The sequence below is a fragment of the Canis lupus genome, chromosome 8, assembly GCF_003254725.2.
Source record: "Canis lupus dingo isolate Sandy chromosome 8, ASM325472v2, whole genome shotgun sequence".
NCBI lineage: Eukaryota > Metazoa > Chordata > Mammalia > Carnivora > Canidae > Canis > Canis lupus.
Window position 1 is genome coordinate 15,458,425 of NC_064250.1, and position 25,039 is coordinate 15,483,463.

The window sequence follows — 25,039 nt, forward strand, 5'->3', positions numbered from 1 at the left end:
ACTACTATCATATAACAATAGTAGCAGTAAAAGTAGTTTTATGTATTAGCGGTAGTAACAATAAGTACAGTAGTAGTAGTTAGAGTATTGTAGTAGTAATAACCATAACGGTTACCTTACCTGTAGCCCCTATATAGTGATGGTAATTTACCATACATTATCACTGGTATGCACAACAATAGGCAAGATAAGTATGTACTATTGTCATCTTTACTCAAAGATAAGCAAACAGAGGTTGATAGCGTCAATTGATTTGCCCAAAAGCCATAGTATTTTTCGGCAGTTTCCTAAGGGCACATTTACCACTCTCCATTTGCAAACTAACTCAATTTGAGCTTCACTGTGATTTAGTTCACCTTTCCCATTCCATATCTATACATCCAAATGTTTACTCCCCATTCTGGGAAGGTCCAGGAAGCACAAAAGTCCTACACCTACCTGAAATCCTGCTTTCCTTCCACAGAAGTTTAGAAAATTCTTCCTGCTTAAGCTTGCTATATGGTTTACAAAGCCTTATGTATTGACCCAAAACATTCTTACTTTGACTAAAACTAAGAGGATCTAATATTAAACAGCTTTCCCAGCAGGAATGCTCCTTAGTGGTTGGCAACCAAATCACTGGCCCAATCGGTCTCATTGCCTAGAGACGGGAGGAGCAAGGCATAGGACAGCAGAGGCAACAGGATCACCAGGCACAATGGCAAAGCCTCTGGGCACTGCTTTAACTTCGGGAATGAGCTCTTTACCCAAGATGGTGTGGGCGAGTTTCTTTCTTGAAACTAGTCAAGTCTAGGGATGCCTGGGTGGCTCAGTGGTTGAGCATCTGCCTTGGGCTCAGGGCATGATCCTGGGTCCTGGGATCTAGTCCGGCATCAGGCTCCCCGCAGGGAGCCTGCTTGTCCCTCTGCTTGTCTCTCTCTCTCTCTCATGAATGAATAAATACAATCTTAAAAAAAAAAAAGATAAGAAAGAAAAAAGAAACTAGTCAGGTCTCAATACACTTCCTCTAGCTTTAAAATTCACATTCACCTTGAAGTAAGAATCAGATGACCAGAGTTTTTATCCTGATGCCTCAGGGAATGATAATTTACCCCTGGGCACTCAGTTCCTTATCTCTAAAGGGAAGAAGTTATGTGGTCTAGAGGACCTTTAGGGTCTCATATTCTATTTATTTCTTTATTCTTGAATATGATTTTTATTTTATTTATTTATTTATTTATTTATTTATTTATTTATTTATAAAGAAGGGGGGAGGGGCAGAGGGCAGAGGGAGAGGAAGAGAGAGAGACTCTCAAGCATGACTTGATCTCACAACCCTGAGATCATGACCTGAACTGAAATCAAGAGTCAGATGCTTAACTGACTGACTCACCCAGGTGCCCCTATATGTTTTACATATAGTTCTAATTTAAACTTCATTATATTAGCTAAAAGAGGATAAAGCACTAATCCCATAAATAAGATTAACCCTGGAAACTCAGACTTGTAAAATAACATTTTTACCTAGCATTGCAAGAAGTATCTATTAAGTGTACTTATTTTTTTTTTAAGATGAATTTATTTATCTCAGAAAGAGAGCATGGATGAGGGGAGGCAAAAGGAGAGGGAGAGGAACAGACTCCCACTGAGCATGGAGCCCCACGTGTGGCTTGATCCCAGGACCCTGAGATCATGACCTGAGCTGAAATCAAGTGCTGGCTGCTTAACTGATTGAACCACTCAGGGATCCCTACTAAGTGCACTTAATGCACATGTCATGAACATAAAGGAATAAGGCACTCAGAGCAATTTACTGAAGCAAGTACACAGTTTCTCCCCCTGACATGGAATTAGGAAATAAGAAAATATTAAACACTAAGTAGCCCCAGTTGGCATATTCCTGAAAAAATTTACCACAAGAACTAACAATTCCAACAATTTATTAAAACTAATAGCAGAATACGAAGAATCTGTTCACATTTATATATACCTATTTGCAAAATTGTTCTACTTTCCTATTTGCTAGTGGGCATTTCTGGTAGTAAGTAGATAACTATATTAGATGATTATAGTTTTCTGGTTACTTAAAATTATTTTCTAACCTCTAGTATGGCCCAAACATTCATTTCATCCAACAGACTTACATTGGTTGTCTTTTTTATGTGTCTAGTATTGAGGAGAGTCTAGTGAGGAGAAGAGACACAAAGAACAAACAATAATGCATGGGAGGAGATGTAATGTTCAGAGTTTATCGGAACAGCAGAGAGAGGACCCTGATCAAGCCTGGAGTTGGGTGAGGTATGGAAAAGGGACTCAGGGACAAAAGAGGACAGAATGAGCATCATTCATGGAGGCATGGAGGAGACACTGCACACAAAGAGAAGGAAAGAAGAAAGAACAAGGTAAACATTGCAGTAGCTGAGGGTTGAAGGCAGGACACACCAAGAGATGAGGTTGTATGTATATATAGAGGTCAGGGTCAGACTCATGCTCAGGTACTTGTAGTTTATCCCATAGGCCATGAGAAGCCAGTGAAAGATATTAAAAAAAAAAAAATAGCTCTTTGGTCTTAGTTGTGATCTTACCTCTTTCATTCATGATTTTATTTATTTTGGTCCTTTCTCTTTTCTTTTTGATAAGTCTGGCTAGAGGTTTTTTATTCTATTAATTCTTTCAAAGAATCACCTTCTAGTTTCATTGATGTGTTCTACTGTTTTTTTTTTTTTTAAATTTCTATATTATTGATTTCTGCCCTAATCTTTATTATTTTTCTTCTCCTGTTGAATTTAGGCTTCATTTGCTATTCTTTTCCAGCTCCTTTAGGTATAATGTTAGGTTGTGCATTTGAGACTTTTCTTGTTTCTTGAGAAAGGCCTGTATTGCAATATATTTCCCTCTTAGGATCACTTTTGCTGTATCCCAAAAATTCTGAAGTGTAGTGTTTTCATTTTCATTTGCTTCTGTGTATTTTTAAAATTCTTCTTTAATTTCCTGGTTGACTCATCATTCTTTAGTAGGATGTTCTTTAACCTCCATGTATTTGTGGTCTTTCCAAATTTTTTCTTGTGGTTGACTTCAGGTTTCATTATGGTCTGAAAATATGCATGGAATAATCTCAGTCTTTTTGTACTGGTTGAGATCTGATATGTGACCCAGTATGTGATCTATTGTGGAGAATGTTCCATGTGTGCTCAAGAAGAATGTGTATTGTTACTTTAGGATGAAATGTTATGAATATATGTGAAGTCCATCTGGTCCAGTGTGTCAATTCAAAGCTCTTCTTTCCTTGTTGATCTTCTGCTTAGATGATCTATCCATTGCTGCAAGTGGGATGTTAAGGTTCCCTACTGGGAACTCTGCTGCACTCAGCATCCCATTCTTCTTGTGACCCCTGGGATCCTGAGACCACACTGCCCCACCTGGGATTCCACCACACTTCACCCCCTGAGCATCTTTAAGCCAAAGATGTCCCCAACTGTAGCAGACTTCTAAACGTTTTAATTATACAATCTGATATATCACCCCATATTTAAGTCTCTGCACCTACCTTCCAAAAAGCAGCCACTTTTCTATTTGTAGAAATGCTGCATTTCTTTTTTCAGATTGCTGACTGATTCTACAGGTGTTCAGAAGCATTTACTAACTAGCTGTATTTGAGGGAACAGAGAAATGTAGGGTCTTCCACTCCTCTGACATCTTAACTCCTGATTGTTATTTATGGAGATAACCATAGAAGTAGAATAAGATGAATCATGTTGTCATAGGCTTAGATGTGACCCCCAGAAACTGAGTTGCTAATGTCTTCCATTTACCTGTAAGGCTCTTCTTAATGTGTCTTATCTGTGCCCACCTTTGAAATCCATCAGCCTTTCAGGCACCATTGATGGTGTTTCACACTATGTCCCCAGCACCTAGCACAATACCCTGCATGCATACAGCCCTCAAGAATCATTTGCTAAACAATAAGGTGTTGATTGATTGGTTGCCTTCTCACATTTACATAGCAGCTGAACATCTGGGTATTGTGATTAACAATATTGCAATTCTGTATTCAAGTACTTATTGTATTTTATTTCATATAATTTTTTTACCAATATTTTTTGTCCTTACTTGCTTATTTGCATAATACTCAAACCAATGAAATAAATGCAGAATAAGTAGTTGCCAGTTCAGTTTATCTTGAGAATTAGCTGACACGATGGCACTAGCAGTAACCCTAAGAAGCTTTAATTCATTTATTCAACAAATTTTCACGGAGTTTACTGAGTTGCATGACAGCCATTATGCAAAGTGATGGGATGCAAAGGCAGGTGGAGTCTCTGTCCTCATGGAGCTTTTAGGCAAGAAAACAGACAGTTGTAGTGCCACATGTATTAACACAAGTTGAGGGTACTGTGGGAGCACAACAAAGGGCACTCATATCAGTTAGGTTCAGGTTCAGGTACAATAGCAGAAAACCCAAATAGCAGTAGTTTGTTTGTTTGTTTATTTACAAAATTTTGACGTTGTTACCCTTTGCATTTAATTTTTTAAAAGATTTTTATTTATTTATTCATGAGAGACGGAGAGAGGGAGATGCAGAGACAAAGGCAGAGGGAGAAGCAGGCTCCATGCAGGGAGACTGATGTGGGACTTGATCCCGGGTCTCCAGGATCACACTCCTAGGCCAAAGGCAGGCGCTCAACTGCTGAGCCACCTAGGCATCCCCCAAATAGCACTAGTTTAAAAGAAAGAGACATTGTCTCCAACATGAATGCCTGGAGGTAGATAGATCAGATCTCCACAATGTAAGAGACTACTTCTGCCTTGTTGGTGAGTTTTGTGTGCCCTTCATGCCCAAAGTCACCTCACTGTCCAGGACAGCTGTTAACAACTTATCAATTTACATTTTCAGTCCAGACTTCTCTTTCAAAATCAGACATAAATATCCATTTGCCTATTTGGCACCTGTGTTTGGATACCTAAAAGGCATGGCAAAATTCACATGCCTGAAACTGGACTCTGTTCCCTCTTCCCCTCCATTCCTAATCAAACAAAACAAACCAAAACAAAGCAAAAACCAACCTGTTCAACCTTAGACTCACCCTGGACTCCTCTTTCTCTCAAAAACCCTATTCCTACCTATCTGGAAATCCTTTTGGCTCTCTTTCAAATATATCCAGGCTTCTACCTTCTCTCACTTCTTCTACTGCATCCACTCTGGTCCAAGTCATGATCATCATCTCTCAACTGATTAACTGCAGCACCTCATTAACAGGTCTCCCTCCATCCACCTTTGACCTTTTGCATCTGTTTTCACACAGCAGCCTGAGTGATCCTTTTAAAGTGGAAATCATTTCATGCCATTCCTCTGCTTAGCAATGGCTCCCTGTTTCACCCAGAGAAAAGCCATATGCAATCCTTGTCTGCACTCCTTTTCTCAATAATTCTCTTACTACTCTTTCCTCATTTCACTCTAGCCACACTGGCTTCTTCACTATTTCCCAAACTTGCCAGGACTACTTTAGTTTTTGGCCTTTGTACTACCTATTCCCTTTGCCTGGAATGCTCTTCCCCTAATCTCTCCTTGGCCAACTAGCTTTGCATGGTCAGTTAGTAACTCTGACCACTCTAACATAGAGGCCTGTCCTTCCTTACCCCAGCACCGATGAAACGCTTCATGCAGCTTGGTTTTTGTCTTTTTCCATAGGATGTATCAACTTCTAATATAGTACATTATGTACTTACTTATTACATTTACTGTTTTCTGTTTGTCTCTCTCAGTAGAATATAAGCTTTACCAGGGCAGAGATCTTTGCCTTTATTGTCCACTGATAGGAACTAAGTACCCAGAACATGCCTAATACTTAGAAGTTGCTCAATAAATGGGTGTTATTCTATATGTTGGCAAATTGAACACCAATAAAAAATAAATTTATATAAAAAAAAGAAGTTGCTCAATAAATATCTGTTGAAAAAAGAAACCAAACCACATAAAAGAATAAACCTGATTCCTTTTTAGTGATATATAGAAAATAAAGTTTTAAGAACTTAGTGTATAGAATGAGAACTCACTCAGACATTCAAGGAATCCATGATACTGTTTAAAATAGGAAGGCTACTGATAAGTTCTTTTCTTTTTTCTTTTTTTAAAGATTTTATTTATTCATTCATGAGAGACACAGAGAGAGACAGAGAGACATAGACAGAAGCAGGCTCCCTGCAAGGAGCCCAATGCAGGACTTGATCCCCGAACCCCGGGATCATGTCCTGAGACAAAGGCAGATGCTCAACTGCTGAGCCACCCCAGTGTGTCCCTACTGATAGGTTCTGAGTCCACATCTATCCTTCTAAGTAGAACTGAATTATTCCAAAGGTAATTTTAGTAACAGTTTGTAAAGCCGAATCTCAACATCTCTGTGAACTGCAATGGAATAGCAGTGCAGACAAAAATTGAGGCTTCAAGTATCCCCAAGATGTCAGTTACAAGTAAAATTTATATTTTCCTTTTATCAATACCAAACTCTTCACATTGAACTATATAGCCCCTTCCTTGGCATTTTTAAATTAAATCTAAGACTTCTCTTTTGTTCTTCCAATTCACCCTAATCTAATCATTACCCTAAATGATTTCGTGTTACATATTTAACTCTTTAACATAGAAAGGAATCTTTTTATTTTTAAAAGAGAACCACAGAGGAATAAATGGTTTCAAATTGTGCAAATTTGAAATTCAAAAATAGAACTGCTACAGACAGAACTGATATTTTTTCATCTACTCTACTAGTCAAGCAAATCATTACAACATCCTATTTGATAGCCTGCCCAGAAAATGTGGTAGCCCTACTGAATTATAAGCAATGTGAGACTCATAAAGGGAAATCAAATATATTATACTTTCCCTAATAACAGTTAAGGCGTACTACCTTTGTGGCACAGTAAATTAATATTCTGCACACTGAATTGGCCAAATAGGCAATGTGATTTGGCAAGTTTGAAAGATGTTGTTAAAAGTTATGCTTTTGGGCAAGCCACAGCCCTCCTTGAAAAATGTGAAGTGAATATTTTCATAGAAGTTTACTGTTAGCATGTATTTCTCTAAAGAAGCTAACATTAAGCAGTGGCTGTTAGCATGTATCGAAAGGAAGTACAATAATTTCTTTGGTGCATATCCCTTGTTCGTATAGAGCTTATTATCTAATTGACCTAAGAACTTAGAAAAATATATTTTAGAGGCATAACATATGCATACATTACAGTCTAGAAATCATAGTAGATACAGCATGTACAAAGGAGGAAAAAAAGTTGAGGCAGAGCTGAAGAATAACTGAGTTTTTATCATACACACATGCAGAGAAAGACTCAAAATTATGAAACTAGTGAGAATTTCACTTGTAAAAAAGTTTTTATATTAACTTTTTAAACTCAATTTCAGGGCAGCCCGGGTGGCTCAGCGGTTTAGCGCCACCTTCAGCCCAGGGTGTGATCCTGGAGACCTGGGATTGAGTCCCACATCAGGCTCCCTGCATGGAGCCTGTTTCTCCCTCTACCTGTGTCTCTGCCACTCTCTCTCTCCCTGTGTCTCTCATGAATAAATAAATCTTAAAAAAAAAATAAACTCAATTTCAGTTCAATGTAACATCTTTATAAATTGGTGTTTTAACTTAAAGGAAATTATTCTTTCCTTTTCCCTTTTTGTTATATTGAAATCTATATTAGACTCCAAGCAAGCTCCAAGTGCACTCGGGTAAGTGGACCAGTTTTCAGATATTTTGGTCTTTTATGGAAAGCTAAGTATTATATATGGTCCTTAACACAATTGGTAATGCAAAGAGAAACACCAGGGAAAAATAAGCTGTGGATTAAGTTGGCAAAGGGGAAGATACTTTCAGAAGTGTATTAAATGCCTTTAAGGAGAAGGAAATGTGAATAAAAGAGGGAAATAGAGTTTTCGCTTGTTTTACAGATTATACGTGAGTGAATATATATATGTGTATGTATATACATATATTTATTTTCAGAGGAAGTTTGCGTTGCATTGCATTTTGTTTCTCTAAAGTTAAAAAAAATTCAAGCTGACTAGCATTTCAGCATTAGAAATGTATGAAAATGTAGAAGGGCTGTTGAAAGAGAGGTTAGGACTCTGTGGCATGGGGGAAGGACAGCCTGCCTAGTTACACTCCACAGAACACCTGCCCAATTCTGGTGATTCTGTTTTCTTCCTGCTTCTCAATCAACTAGAAGGACAAAAATATTCTGCTCTGCCTCAGGATTTCTTCTTTCTTACCCAACCTCTACAGTATTGGTTTTCCTTCTTCTTTCATTGAATTACCTGGAAAGGAGCTCTCTACTTGTCACCAGTGTCAGGAACAGAATTCAATCCTTCCCTGTTTACCCCCACCCCCACTCCCACTCCAGTCACATACTGAAGCTGGCTCTTACAGGCCAGAGAGCATGCTTCCCTTCCCAACTTTACATTCAGTGGCATCATATCAGTAGTTTAAAATTGGCCATGCTGGGAGTATTTACACTAAGAGAAATGGCAAAGCCTACAAATTAGTTTTCATTTTTTGTTTTCCAGAGAGTCATTATTAAACATTTGCCATAACAACACTGCCCAAATTGAACCACATATTCTTTTTTGTTTGTTTGTTTGTTTGTTTTGAACCACAGATTCTGATATCTAAACTATTAGGTTCAAATAGTTTTTGATGTACCATATATGGAAAGGCTTTAATTCCCAGTAGTTCTGTTTGTCACAGATTTCCAAAGGTGACATAAATGTAATCTTTGGCTTATATTCTCTGTTCACCACAATTTAATAAGAATAATTATGTTCCTGCATTTGAATTTTAAAGAAATTCTTAAGTATTGCTATCCAAGAAAAATCAACCAACCCACCAAACTACCAACCACACCTATGATTTTATGCTTTCATGCAGATGTCTCATGCTTCACACAGAGATGTAGTAATGAGAGCAAGTCTTCCATTTCTCAAGAAAACAGCTTCCTTCCTCTGCCCTCTTCCAAGAGTATGAGCACCTTAAAAAGAGAAGAGGAAATGTGGCTACAAAGCCAGTTTCACCCTTGGTCATTGGATACAAGTCTAGAAATAGGAAGAAAAGCTCAGACAAATACACAGCATCTTGCTAAGAGAGGAATTCGGATTTTTAGTTCACAAGTAGCTAGTTCTTTCTTATCTATAAGTCACAAACACCAATTACCATCAAAGAAAGAGCAGGATGAAGTTACAATGTTTTTCTCCTTGTTCTAATTAGTGTTAGTTCTTGCAATCATATTATTCATCTTGACAGAGTAAAAGACTTATGACTTAAAATATTTGCTACCATTGGTTTAATTAACATACAGCCAAGTTTCCTGCATTTAATAACTCACACTGCCTTAAAAACTTGCCTTTAGGTGTTAGTTCTTAACTGTATATTTGCTGAATGATCTAGTAGTACCATAGCTACACAAATTCTTATTTTTAAACTCTTACTTCATACCAGCCTCTGTGCCATGCTCCCATGAACTCCAGATTACTGAGTCAGCTTCCTGAATTTACATTTTAGGTGAATTCCATATACCACATTCTTTATCAAGGTTTGGCTTGTGAGGAAAAAAAAAAGAAGAAGAAGAAAGTTGACTCAGTTTCAGAATTCCTTGGGACGCCTGGGTGGCTCAGTCACTTGTGTCTGTCTTTGGCTCAGGTCATGATCTTGGGGTCCTGGGATTGAGCCTTGCATCAGTCTCCCTGCTCAGCTGGGAGTCTGCTTTTCCCTCTCCCTTTGCCCCTACCCCTTGCTTTTGCACACACACACTCTCTCTCAAATAAAATAAATAAAATCTTTAAGAAAATACCTCCTCTTTCAGCTATGTGGCATTTATACAGTTTTATCACACAGAATTTCTACTAAATACAAATTCAACTAATCTTTGTTTCCACATGAAAAACTTGCAAAAAGTTAAACTGATTATACTTCATATAAAATTAAGTACCAATAAAAAACAATATTTGGATACTAATGTGTAAGACATTACATAAACACAAAGGCAAATAGATTTCATATAACAAATATATAGTTGTAACAGCACTGGATATATTACTAGTCATAGAAACATTATCTAAATAATAATTAATGTTTGATTTTGGTTACCATTCTTAAACCACTAACTCACTAGAAATAATATTTACCTACTTGGCATCCATCCCAATGAGCACTATGAGATATCTCTTTGCTACTGTACATTAAATATATGGAACAGGTACACATCTAGGAGGGTTTTTATTCACAAAATATTTTTTTGAGTTCCTATTATACATAGTTTTTCCAGCATAGTTCTAGTTGCTAGTTCTCTTCTGCTTGCTTCCATTTTTTCAGAATAAAAAGCAAGGTCGTCAACTGAGAGTGAGAATAAGGAAGGGACATTGAAAGACTAGATAAAAGATGTTTAGTAGTCATCTAGGGGAATGAAGGAAAGGATGGACCAAGCAAACGTATTATCATTACTGGGTAGCATTGAGGTCCACTTGAGGCCAACAGTTGTGAATATAAAGTGTCTTTTTTGTAGCCACATTCAGCTGTGTGGGTGCAGGAAGAGAAAGATTTAACCAAGATGAAGTTTTGCCAAATGAATATGAAGTGAGAAAGGGCAAGGGAAAGAATGTGTGCCAAGAAGTGATTGTAATGGTTAGCCATGGGATTTAAGCTAGGAAGGAGGGAAGTGACAACATCATGGGGATGAGGATATGGTAGTAAGAGCAGTGCCCTGTTGGTCTTGTTGGAGTCAGGATACTAGAAGAGAAAGTTGGAAAGATAAACAATAGAGTTAATATTAAGATATCTACTAAATCCCATTCTTAAGCCCAACTAAAGTTTGTTTTTTTCCTTGTATTCCCAGTGTCTAGCATAAAATATGATACATCATCTATATATTGAATAAAAATGGTGAATGAACAAAACTTTGATCCCATAATTGAGTAATATCAAGTATGTGAAGAACAGCTACACATGGATAGCACATTCTCCATTCCTTCAACTATATTCAGTAGATATTCTCTTTGTTTTGATTTGATATTCAAGGTTCCTTTGAGATTATGATTTGACAAATATTAAATGAAGATCTGACAATCACCAGAACATGTGCATCTTAGAAAGCTAATACATTTAATGGCCAATGTACAACACATAAAAATGCAAAAAAAAAAAAATCGAAACACTAAATAAAATAATTATCCAAAAAATGCACTCTTCCGGGATGCTTGGGTGGCTCAGTGTTGAGTGTCATGCCTCAGGGCGTGATCCCAGAGTCCCAGGATAGAGTCCTGCATCGGGTTCACTGCATGGAGTCTGCTTTTCCCTCTGCCTATGTCTCTGCCTCTCTCTCTGAGTCTCTCATGAATAAATAAAATCTTTAAAAAAAAAATACACTCTTCCAAAGATGAATTATTTAAGAATAAAAACACAACCACTTTGGAAGATTTTGAATCTATAATATTAAGCTCTCAAACACAGACACATTCATATTAGTATTCTGAGGAAAGCTTAGACAGTAATTAACGGATCACATATTTTAAAAGACTTTGTCATCTTTTCTAGCGAAAGCACTCATACCTAAGATTTGTCCTCATTAGAAGGATCCCTTGGTAGATGGATATTAAAGCCATGAAAATTTACCCTGGAATTCTACGGGTGTCTACAAAGTCTGAAAACGTAGATGAATACGCATGATGTTGCCAATGGCATTGTCAATCCATAAAAAGGTAAATTAATATTACCTATTTTTCAGACTTTATACTCTGTTGATGACTTCATAGGAGAAGTGTGATTTCTATATTCACTCAAGGACTAGACTTAACTAATGGATAGTTTTTTTAAGTATAGTTGACACAAAATGTTACATTAGTTTCGGGTGTACAACATGTGATTCAACAAGTTTATACATTATGTTACCTTCATCACAAGTGTAGCTACCATCCGTCTCAGTACATCACTCTTACAATATCATTGGATATATTCTTTATGTTGTGCCTTTTATATCTCTGATTTATTCATTCCATAACTGGAAACCTGTATCTCCCACTCCCTTTCACCTATTTTGTCCAGTGCCCACCCTCTTCCCCTCTAACAGTATCAGTTTGTTCTGATTTTATAGGTCTGACTCATCCAAATCCCAAATCAAGTAGTGCCATCACACAGTTGTTAACTATATTATGAATTCACAAATGGTAACTTTTCTTTCTTTTTTTAAAGAGATTTTATTTATTTATTCATGAGAGACACAGAGAGAGAGAGGTAGAGACATAGGCATAGAGAGAAGAAGCAGGATCCATGTAGGGAGCCCAATGTGGGGCTCGATCCCAAAACTCCAGGATCACGCCCTGGGACGAAGACAGACACTTAACCACTAAGCCATCCAGGCATTCCAATGGTAACTTTTCTGAATTAAATTCCACCTATCACCAAGGAGGAAAGAGAATTCCCCTCTCTCTCAAAAAGAAGAAGAATGACATCAGGAAGTGTGCTGAGACTGGGGCTATGAAGTTTCACTGGGTTCACTAAGCTATCCCTAAGGCTTTTCTTGCTTTAGAATGGATTTTGAAGCACCAGTAGCTGAAAACTGAATTTAAGAAAAGAATGTTAAAACTTGATGTGGAAGGTATGGTTCAAGTTGGACCATAACACAATCATTAAAATGAGCAAAAAGTCTAAAATGCCACTGTCTAGAAAGTGAAACAATATTGTTTCTTTCATTGCAGAGTTTAATTTATTCATTTTTTGTTTCACAAACCTTGAAAGACACTCCTAAAAGGAGCTGTTGGTGTTTTAAGATGGTGTTTCCCAGAATGAACACATATTCCATGTTTTCTATTTTACCTTACCACTGAAAAGCTAGAGGAATTTGTGGAAGAGAAACAATGCTTTCTTATTCGTGTAGGAAGTCAAATCCAACAAAAATAATTTGTCAGGGCTCCTTTGGTTGTTTGAGACAAAATTCAATACAAATCAGTTTAAACACAAAAGGGGCATTTTTTGGCTCATAATTGAAAAGATGGAAATGGCAGGGATGCTTGGCTTCAAGACTTTATCTCCCTTTCTCTCATCTGCTTGTCTCTGCTTGTCTTGATTCACTCTTGTTACAGAGATTTCCTAACACAGAGAGGTGTACTACCTGAGAGAGCCCCCCCTTTCCTAACCAGTAATATTTAAGATGCAAGAGGCAAGCAGAACTCTTCTCTGCTGGCAACAACAGAAAAATCCCTGGTAGGGCTTTGATTGGCCTCATTTTGATCACTTGTGAATCCCTGGGCCCATCACTGTGGGCAGGAGGTCATAGACATTTGACTGATCGGGCTTTAGTCACATGTGTACCCTTGGATGAAGGGCTATAGAAAAGAGAATTTTAGAGTTTTAAATATTTCTGTAACACATTTTTCTTTGTAATTTGAAAAATAAGACTGGGTTTGAAATAATTAAACAATACTCTTGCTGCTTCCTTCTCTTAATAACTAAGTTTTAATCCTAATTAACTGGCTCCTTTTCTATACTGCTAACCATCCAATGACAATGGTACTGGGACTAATTAATTGCACTTCATCTCAAAAAATACTTTCCTACTAGGAGCTCTAGTTTATAGTTTGGTTATTCTATATTCCTGTGAGATTAGCAAACTTGGAAAGGAAATGAAATGGCTCAAGTTTTAAATATACATATACTGCATGAGATGTTATGTTAACTTGTGGATAAGGCCCTGGCTCACCTAAACTTGTCATTTATAAAATATTTATTGTATCAGGAAAGGTGTGCAGAAATAGGGAAGACATAATCCCTGCTTGAAAGATTTACATAATAACTCTGGAAGCCATTGCAATAGGGCATCATGATTATTAAACCTGTAAACTGTTTCCTGGAGGGGCAAACAGAGGTAACTGGCTGCATGTTACAATCCACAGTTCAGTTTGGCATAGCATCTTGCACAAAAGTGTATCCCAAACCACTTTACAGAAGTGAAATTTCCATTCTCAAGCCAATATATGCTATATATTACAGAACAGCTGTGTGCAAACATTGCCTCATGGGGGGAAAAAAGGCTCAAGGCATTAGGTCATGAGATAAAAATCCAAAGGACTTAGGAGGCATGGACCAGTAGGGCAGAAAGGAGGGAGAAGAGGAAACAATGAGAGGAAAGGAAACATGTTAATTTGCAAGATTTAGAAATGAATCTGTGATAAGCCTAAGACACATCACACACTTTTTCCCAGGAAAAAAAAGAGAGTAAGACAATCTTTTACATGATCCAAAGGAGTAAGAGCAGAAGTTAAAAAAAATTATGAAGTGAAAGCTGACAAAACTTTCACAGTAGTGGTATAATTACATAGGATCAGTAATTTCAACTAATATGGGATAAAGGCAATATAATTATATATTTTGAGGTTACCTGAATTATGGTAAACTATTACCTGATAATGTTAGATGACAGCTAATTTCATAAACATAAACACTATACATGAATTGTGCATTTTAAAGCAAATAGAATTTTATAAAATATACTTAATACTGAGACAAACCAATTAGACTACAGTCTTTCAGAATCTTATCTGGCTTTAAGAAACCATAAAATGTCAATTTTTATTTTATTTTTGAGTCCTAGAAGTAGCTGCTAGTAGGGAGTTGTATTTAACAAGTGATGATAGAGAGTTTTCTGTACTTAAACTGGATTCCTAAGTAAAATTCCATTTCTAAACTAAAAAAAGATTTTATGTAGAAATGACTCTAAAGAGTTTTTTTTCTATTTATATTTACTATCATTCAAATAACATTGAAATATTTTTTAAAATTCAAAATCTCCATTTTGGATGCTCACTTGAAGCTGAAGTTTCAAGTATCATCCAAATAACTAATTAGCCTTCCATACACTGTGTGTATAAATAACATTATTCTCATTCCATGAACTCCATGATTATCCATTTAACAACAGGTTTACATAACTCATTACAAGTTATACACTTCTGTTAAGGGGATATATTCTTGAGTACTGGAGTTTTCCACATAAAAGTATGATTAACTCTGTATCTTGTGGAACCTGCTCATGTTTGGCATCTGCTCATTTTAATTTGTCAGGTAATACATTTTACGTGACGCATATAACACTATGCATGAAAAGTGAAGAAATCAAATCCGTAATGTATTATTTCCCAAAATATCTGGAAATATTGTATACTCAGTTGGGTTGTAGATAAATCTGGCATGTCTGGCCTGTAAAGGACATGGAAGATTACACAGATTATCACTGATTTTGGCAGGGTAATAAGTTTGGTAATGGCTGATACATATAAAGATTTCCATTAAACTGGGTATGATTAGGTTTTCCTTTACCTTCTTAGATACATGGTATTTTTTTTTAAGCCATGCTACCTGGTAAAAAAAAAAACCATTGTGTCTTAGAAGGAAAATCAATTGAATTTTTGGGAATTTTTGTACTATTATAGATCTTTTTTAAAAAATATCTTAAGAACAATGATAGACTAAAGGATCCTCCTCTGGATGTCCATCTCTCCCATATGCTCACCTCAGAACCAAAAGCAGAATAACAGAGTGGTTAACAGTGTTGGATGCAAAGTCAGAATGATAATCTGCGTTTAGCAATTTCCTTATCTGTGTGATGGAGGTAAAAACTGTACTGATTTCAGCACTTAACATGGTGCCTGACGTATTATAAGCTTGGGATAAACAGTGGCTACTCTTCTTGCTGCTATTACTATTTGTAACACAGAGGTTTCTCAGATAACCCTGAGAAGTTTTCCAGAGGCTGTTGGGATGAGGGTTCCAGCTGCCCTCCTGAGATCATCCTCCCCAGTTCCAGCCTCATCTCAGAGTCCAGCCAGCCATCCTAGTGGTTGTGGTACAGGTGGGATAGCAGATGACTCTTCAGCCTGAGAAGACTATACTCTGATGGCTGCTGTCTCAACCATTCCTTTCTCTAAGGAGGGGAAGCATCATGTAGTAGAAACACACACACACACACACACACACACACACACACATGCACTCACACTTCTCTGGAAATCTCAGTTTGAGTTCTGTGTCAAGTTACACAGATTTACTTATTCCAGGGGTTCTTAACTTGTGGTTGGACTTTGGAAAGAGGAAGGTGTCTACGAATTCCTAGAAATTATAACCTAAATCTTTTTCTTTTTTAGTGTTCATTTTTATGGCAAGAGAAATACATGACTTTCAACAATTTCTTCAAAGATTCCATGTTCATAAAATCATCAGGAACCACACTCTCCAAGATACAATTTCTTTCCCTATAAAGCAAGAATCAAAATAATGGTCCTACTGGCCCTAAAGGATTGTTCTGAGGACCCATTTAAATAGAGTGTGAAAGATTGTTAAGTCCTCTCTGTTGAAGCATTTGCTATTCCTAACCTTGCTGCCATTATTTTTTTTTATCAGTTTGTGTGAACAGTTCTGATTACACAGTGTCATCCACAAGGAACTCAAAATCTTGTATCTACTTTTAGAAAACCATGTCATAGCTTGCCCAAGCAGTAAGCATTGAAAAGAAGATTTTGAGGCACTATCTCCAGAAAATAGTCTACAGATGTGTTTTGTTCAGTTCACATAGTGTTTTTTCAAAAATGAATTGGTTGTCAACATTTAGAAATCAGGAGATTTCACATAAAAAAATAGATTTTAGGTTACTTTAAAAACTGAAATATCTGGCATCCCTAAACCACTTTTCTGGAAGACAACAGCAAGCTGCAGCTGAGCACAGGTGCATGTGCCCCTTGCACCCCATAAGTGAATCTGGCCCTTCTGCTTCCCTCTTTTGGTCACATGAGTATCCTTAACCTGTAGATGTGAATTCTAAATCTTAACTGAGTATAATCAGTCTGCTTTAAAGATATATCAAATTAAGGTGTCACTTCCCCTTCTTTTTCTTCTTAGACGCTTCTTTCAAACTTCAAATATAGAATATTTAGAATACACTTTTAGGCAATGAAAGAGAAAGTATCTATATTTTCCACAGACATTGCTCTTTCTATTTAAGCAAATTTTTACCCTTTGAAAGAACATCCTCCAACAGGAATATTGAAGGACAAGACCCATGGGATGATAACAAGATCCAAGAAAGAGGCAAGTGATGTGATTAGGGAAGACCCATAAGTTTAGCCAATAGAAAGTCATGACCCTAATTTGAGCTTGCACAAATCAAAAAGAATGAAGAAATAAATGGACTGCCAACATATCATTTGGGAGAACTTGAAATGAATCAGCAACTCAAAGAGCCTCTTAATTTTGACCTGAGCAAAAATGTCAGTTTTAAGGATAAGAAAATTGTGAAATATAGGAAGATGTTTGTTTCCCTTAAATTTAATAGGTTACAAGATATTTCATAAGGCTGACTTTTCTCTGGAACTTACAAGGAGGAAGAGCCATTATGAAAATTAAAAATGCATGGTAACTTGACAGATAAATGGATAAAGAAGATGTGGAATATATACACAATGGACTATTACTCAGCCATCAAAAGGAATAAAATCTTGCCATTTACAATGACATGTAAAGAACTACAGGGTATTATGCTAAGTGAAATAAGTCAGTCTGAGAAAGACAAGTATCATATGCTTTTACTCATATGTGGAATTTAAGACAAAACAGGTGAACATAAAGGAAGGGAGGGAAAAATAAAATAAGATGAAAACAGAGGTGGAGGCAAACCATAAGAAACTCTTAACTGTAGGAAACAAACTGAGAGTTGCTAGAGGGGAGGTGGGTGGGAGGATGGGGTAACTGGATGATGGGGGTGAAGGAGGACACATGATGTAATGAGCAATGGGTGTTACATGCAGTTGATGAATCACTAAATTCTACCCCTGAAATTAGTAGTGCAGTATGTTACTTAAATAGAATTTAAATAAAAAAAATTTTAAAAATGCATGGTGAAAAACGAAGGATTGCGAAATCCTTGATGTTCTCCTTTTTGAATAAAATATTCTTTTTTGTTATTACGGGCCCCCAAATAATGAATAGGCTGCTATGGATTACAATAAAAAAGAAAAAAAAATGTTACCAGGAAACCCAGCTAGATACAATTATAATGGACTGCCTTTCAAAACAGTTCTTAAACTCTGGTCCAATATTATTTGCTCTAAGGAATGGTCTATTTTTTTTTTAAAACAATGTTGATACTGACAGTAGAATTTTGATTTAAAGAACTCTATATCAATTACATAGACTTGTGAAAGATTTCAAGATTTATACAGTCATTACCAAACTAAACTCTATGCTGCATCATGTACTATCGTAAATGTTTCAGCAAAAGTGATGTGGTGTAACGGGGCTATCCATTTGAGTACTATGGCCTCTAGGAAGTTTTTCTAAACCTAATTGCAGGGGCCATTTGGGTTAGAGCAAGGTTGCACTGTAAATCTGCCATTCTTAGAGGGCCAACTTTCTCGATACATATTGAACCAATAATCTTGCTATGAAACTGTGTAAGCTAGATTCTGTGCCACAATAGTAAAATGCTCCTCAATAAACTTGTTTTCACAAAAAGTTTGCCCACTCATGCGTCCCAAAGCTGTTGTAATCTTCATTGTCGAGGCTGATCTAACAGCAGGGACATTATTCTATTTCTTGACACGTTTAAAGTTCTCTAATGAATAAAGCTAAGAGCTTATGGCTGCTTCAACTGTCACTTGATTACCCCAAAGGGATTTTCCTTTCTTTTTCTTTTTTTTCTTTTTTGTCTTTAAAATCGGCCTCCTAGTTTGTTTTTAACTACCTTGTGCACAGAGGTCTGAAGGGGAAAGCAGATCAAAGATCAGCTCACAACATAAAAAGCAGCTGTAGTTAATTAAAGGCAAATGAAGGACATCTGACCAAATTCTTTACGAGCCACCTTGTCACACATTCAACAGTCTATAATCTCTGTGACCTTGTCCCTTGGTCCTGAACTGTCGCTAAACCTGAGAAATGGATATGTCTTGAATTATATATGAATTTTTTAAAAATGGGAGGAAGAGTGTGACTTAGGCAAGAGTAAGTGAGGTGGTTCAGGGTGTGACTTAGGCAAGAGTAAGTGAGGTAGAAGAAGAAGACACAAAAGTGGAGATACCTGGGACAGGTAGAAGTCACCTGGGAATTCCACTATCAAGCACGGAGTCTTTTCCCACAGTGAAAATAAAGTGGTTTGTTATAAAGAGGTGGAGGTAGATCATAATCAGATTATGAAAGGTAGCATTTGAGAGGTGAAATGCAATATCTATTCTATGATTTGAGAGAAAATGATCATGTAATGTCCTCTATTTGACTTCTTTAAAATTTGTAATTGTTCTATTTTTAAAATGTTATTAAAATCTAAATAATTCAAGTAAAACAGTTAATAAGTTTTTCTAATTTTGGAGGCAATATGTGTCTATTCTAAATACTTGAAAAGTCCTAGAGACATCTAAGAGAAAAAAAAAACTCCCCCAAAACCCAGCCTCTGAGAGAATCTGTTAAGATTTATATTTAAATCAAAAGAAAAAAAATTTGAGTACACATTTCAGTGTGTACAAACATTAAAAAGGTATTGCCATGGTTTAAAACATTTTTGAACTGTATGGGATTTCCTTGAACCTGTGGTATATAATATTTAAAAACCAAAAGTTGTAATTTTGAAGACAGATTCAGTTTCTGGAAAGAACTGAGCACCAAGTGGAACCAAGAATGGTGAATACAGAGGCTGACAGCAAAAGAAATACTGCCACATAGAATGAAATTAATTATTTTATATAAGACAAATTATTTCTGAAGAGAATTCCAAGAATGGGTATCCAAAAAATATTTCAATTAAGGCAGTGCCCTGAAATAAGCTACTAGTTAAAAAGGCAATATTCAATTGAGTGAATAAATTGTGATTTATTCTTCATTTTAAAAAGTACTAGTAACTTTATATTCAACTTCAGAGGAGAGACATATAAGAAAACTTTGCAGTCTAATATGGATTTGATTTGTTATTGAAGGATAGACAAGATATGACTGGGAGAGTGAATTTCAGGGAAGCAGAATGATATGTAAAAAATGACAGTGGGGATCCCCAGGTGGCTCAGCAGTTTAGCACCTGCCTTTGGCCCAGGGTGTGAGATCCCGCAGTGCTGGGACTGAGTCCCACATCAGGCTCCCTGCATGGAGCCTGCTTCTCCCTCTGCCTGTGTCTCTGCCTCTCTCTCTCTTTCTCTCTGTGTCTCTCATGAATAAATAAATAAAATCTTTAAAATAAATAAATAAATAATTAAAAATAAAAAGTGATGATGAGGCATAGAAAACTTCTGGGGCAGTGAAAATATTCCTTGTGATACTATAATGATGGATACATGTCATTATACATTTGTTATAACTCATAGAATGTACATCACTGAGAGTGAACCCTAATATACACTATGGACTTTGGGTGATAATGATGCATCAATGTTAGTTCATCAGTTGAATAAATGCACTGCTCTGGTAGGTGATGTTGATAATAGGAGGTATTGTGTGTGTGTGTGTGTGTGTGTGTGTGTGTGTGTGTGTGTAGGAGTGGAAGGTATAAGGGAACTTTTTGTACCTTTTCCCCATTTATACTCTAAAAAATAGAGTCAATCAAATGATGATAGGGAAGCACAATGCATTGATGGGAGGAAAGAAGGATTAGAAAGCATTCCAGAAAAAGAATAAAAAAGGGTATGAATGAGAGAAGGTAAAGTTGTAGGAAATGAAAGGATTTCAGCACAGTACTATCCAATAAAACTTTCTGCAATTACGGAAATATTTTATAATCTGTGCTATCCAATATGGTAGCTACTAGCCTCATGTGGCTACTGAGCACATGAAATGTGGCTACTATGACCAAATAAATGATTATTTTGTTTTTATTTACTTTTAATTAAATTAAATCTAAATAGCCATATGTGGATAGCAGAGACAATTCTGGATAGTACAGAATAGAGCTTGGAGTAGGGACACTGTGAGACAGGGATGGAGAATTATATAGGACATAGCTAGATACTGGAGGATCTTCATCTGTGTTAAGGAGCATTAAATTTATCCCACGGAACATGAGAAGCCAATGAAAATATTTAAGAGGGAGAGTGACTAATGTAATAAATTTATTTGCTTTTTGGCATTAGACTTCAATGAAAAGGATTAGGATCAGGATGATGGTTTGCATAGAGGCAGGGGTGCCAGGAAAAAGGCTCTTGGCTAATGCAGGCAACATATGCTATGACCCAAAAGGATAGAAATAGAGGGCTTGAGGGACATTTGGGAAGTGAAGAAAAGATTTAAATGGATGTTAGAAATAAGGGAGGGGGAGAGATATATAAGACCTCAGGATGATGGATGGTGGTATTATGCACTGAAGAACAGGTCAGAGGAGATAGCAAGTCCAGTTAGGGACGTGGTGAATGTGAGGGACATGGTAAATGAGATGACACACATTTACGAGCTATGCACATGTGGATGGCCCTTGAAGCCATGGGCTGGGATGACACCATCCAGGGTGAATCTTAAAATGAGAAGAGGGACTAGGACACAACCCCAAATACCGATATCCTGACATGATTCTTCTGCTTGTAGATCAGTTTTATATTCATGCCTGCATATTGTAGCAAGCCATATTAATGTGTACTTGTCTTTTAAATAAAAATCCCAAGCTCACAGTCTCAGCACCCCAGGCACCCCATAGTAATCGCTCCCCACCTCACCCCCATTTTTAGGGCACAGTGACATATGAAAAATATTATTTTATATTTCTATTTTTTTCATTGAGGACACAATTTCAGATACAACAGAGTGAACTCTAATGTGAAAAAGAAAAATTACTGGTGACAGAGACTATATTAGATAAGCATGTTTTAAAGGAAGTTAATAAGAACCAAGTCATCAAAAAACCCTCACAAGTGTTTCTCTCTCCTATAAAATGATTATTAAACAAATGTCCAGTGTCCTTACTACATCTGGCAAGCTATCAAATAAACTACTAACAATCACATCACAAAATGAGGGAATATACTGATTTTTAAAAGGGAAGCATAATACAAACTCTTCTAGTTGAATACAAACGATGATGATACCATTCCAGGAAACTGCAGTTTGCTTTCTTAACAGTTTTTATTATGCAAATCAGAGCCTTACTGGAGGGTGCCATTGATCCTATACGAAACTTGTAATCATCCATGGTAAAGGTATAGATACTACTCTGAATTATTTAGGTGTATCAGACTGTCCAAATGCTCTTATTTGAGAAGTGTAGCTAATAGATGAACTGAGAAATTACTTATTGCACTTTAAATAATCATAAAAACTAGCAGGCAATGCAAGTGTAAGTGTAGGGACCACAGGGTCATTCTTATTTCCAAATCCAATAGATACTTCCTCATAAATAGATTATAATAGACCCTGTATTGGGTCATTCTTTCATTTAACAGCCTCTTATTAAGCATTTACCAAGTATCAAAATAGAGTTTTCAGTTTCCTGCTGAGCAGTTTGGACCTTACAGGTATGAAAAAGAAGGTCTCAAAGTGTTGGGAGATGAGATGGTGGGGTGGTGACAGGATCTCATACATGTTTTCAGAGAGAGAATAGAGAGAATACTGGCAGCAGAATTACAATGCAGAGAGACCGAATTCATGAGCTCAGTTAGAAGACTTTTCCAGTAATGCAGAGGAGAACAGATTAGTGAATGAAACTGAGAAGTGGTGCTAGGGATGGAGAGAAAGGGATTAAAGATATTTAAAAGTTGATTGGGAATTGAGAAATCAATCAGAGATTATTACCTAGGGTGATTGAGTAGATGTTTTTGATCCCAGGAGGTATCTCTAAAAATATTATTATTTCTTAGCCTCTCTTTGTGGTACTCTCCTAGAAATATCTTGGAAGTGTTAAAAACTCATTAAGTGGCTTATTTTGGAATTACAGTCATTTCTTTACTGAACAGCCCTGTCAAGTAGTTAATGATCTGTAAAACTCTGAACTGGGAAGAGCTCTTTAAATTAATTCCTTAAATTAAAGATCCTTTTATTGTATTTTGTAAATTCTGATTTGCTTTTCTAAACAAATTCTACCTATCTTTCAGTGTATGTTTTCTAGTCCCTGAACTGTGAGGAAAATTTTATTAGTTTTCAATATAATCAAAGGGAAACCAAATTCAACCTGTTAGCTTTCTGAAAATCAACATTCTGTACTACACTATAGATTTTAAAAACTCTAGTGAAACTAAATTGGCAGTCGTCATGAAGCCCTACTTTATTCCTAAGATGATACTTCTTCTATTACTGCTATTAATGCTTTTGCTAATAATAATTCCACTACTACTCTTACTATAACTATTACTATCATCACCACTACTATTAAAACTGCCTCATTTTATTAAGTACTTTTATGTATCAGAAACTGTTGTACACATTTCATGTATATTAATTCATTGACTCCTTGCTGACAATAGTATTTACAACAGCCACATTTCCCCTGCTTTATTAATGAGAAGACTGAGGCACAGGGAGGAGAAATAACTTGTCCAAGCTCCTGCAACTATTAAGCAGCAGAGCTGGTATCCAACCCTGTTGCAGACCGTTACTTTGGTGGTCACCAATAAGCCATACCTCCCAGTAGTCCTGTCCTAGTGGAACGTCCTTTCACATTGATTCCACGCTTGGCCACATGACTTATTTTGGACAATGAGACATTAGCATGTGTTATATAAGCAGAGGCTCCATAAGCCACTTCCACACTGGTGTTTGCTCAGCTGGCCCGCTTATTTTTAGGATCCAGCTTCCATGTGCTAAAAAGCCTAAGCCACATGCAGAGGCCACTTGAAGGACAACTGAGGCCCTCCAGTCCTGGCCAAGAGCCTGCACCAACAGTTAGCCATGTAAGGGAGTCATCTCTGCCACTGCAGCACCAGTCACCATCTGACTGTATCTGCATGAAAGACTCCAATCAGGGCCAGCAGAAGAACTGCCCATGTGAGTTCAAGCAACCCACAGAATTGTGAGAGATGATAAAAAAGTTTGTTGTTTTAAGCTACTAAATTTTGAGGTGATTTGTTATACAGCAGTGGAGAAAACACAAGACAAAACCCAGTCAGTTTATAATCTTAACCGCTTTGCTATCCTGAGCTAAAGTTACCTTCCTAAACAATCATTAGATGATAGATAGATGATAGATGATAGATAGATAGATAGATATGTCTATATCTATATATATCATATTGAGTATTTCTTTGCTGTGTGCTTATTACAGCTACTTAGAATTTTATATCTGTGTAGTATGCTCAGTACTTATTATTATAAATTTCTACCTTAAATCCAAAATACATTACTGAATGTATATATTGTCTCATTAAAAAGGCATTCAAAATACCTATTTCTAGGTTCTAGGTTCAATTTGATTCAAAATAGTTTATAATTTAAGATTAATCTATAGATTATTTTGAAATTAATATACAAACACAGATTAATGTTTAATGGATAAAATTATTTTTTGTGGGTAAAGGTTTGCCTGCATGTTAAGTTGCAAAGATTTTAAGCCCTGCTTGGCTAAAGTTAATGCTTAAATACTAGCTCAATTCTCTCTTCAGGCAAGAGTCCCCCTTGGACTATCCTAGTCAAGTTGGGTTCACATGTTAGTTCTCATGTAATGTATCACAGTGAAATCTAATGTTCTATTCACCAACCTACCTTCTAATTTTCTTCCACTCACACTGGACTGTGCGGACTTTCAGAACAAGAACTATTTAAAAAAAAAAAATCTGCATTGTCACATATAGTATCTTTGGTGAAAGAATAAACTCCTGGGTAAAAGGAGGCCTCCCTGCAACATTTCTCCTCCCTCTCCCCAGCAGCCACCCACTGGTTGCTTCCACCAGCCACTGGCTAAGAAAATCTGTTCATTCTATTGAGAGATAATAGTAATAATGTAACTTTAAAGTAATAATGAAACTTTAAGTAATAATAAAACTTTAAGTTTTTGTTATCTTAAGTCACTTTCCTTTACATTTCAAAAAAATTTTGATTTATACAATATGGGGTTAAGGGTCAGAAAATTATGTAAA

The 25,039-nt window shown here is 36.5% G+C and overlaps 1 protein-coding gene across 10 annotated transcripts in view; it reads right to left on the reverse strand.

The window, feature by feature from the left end:
• SLC25A21 (solute carrier family 25 member 21) overlaps positions 1–25,039 on the reverse strand; it is a 470,013-nt gene that overhangs the window by 185,455 nt on the left and 259,519 nt on the right. Inside the window, exon 2 of one of the 10 annotated variants that reach the window (XM_049113064.1) lies at positions 8,877–9,000. The exons of the other annotated variants lie outside the window; for them this stretch is intronic. The gene's annotated coding sequence lies outside the window, so the exon portion shown is untranslated. The remainder of the gene's footprint in view (positions 1–8,876; positions 9,001–25,039) is intronic. 10 annotated transcript variants of the gene reach the window in all.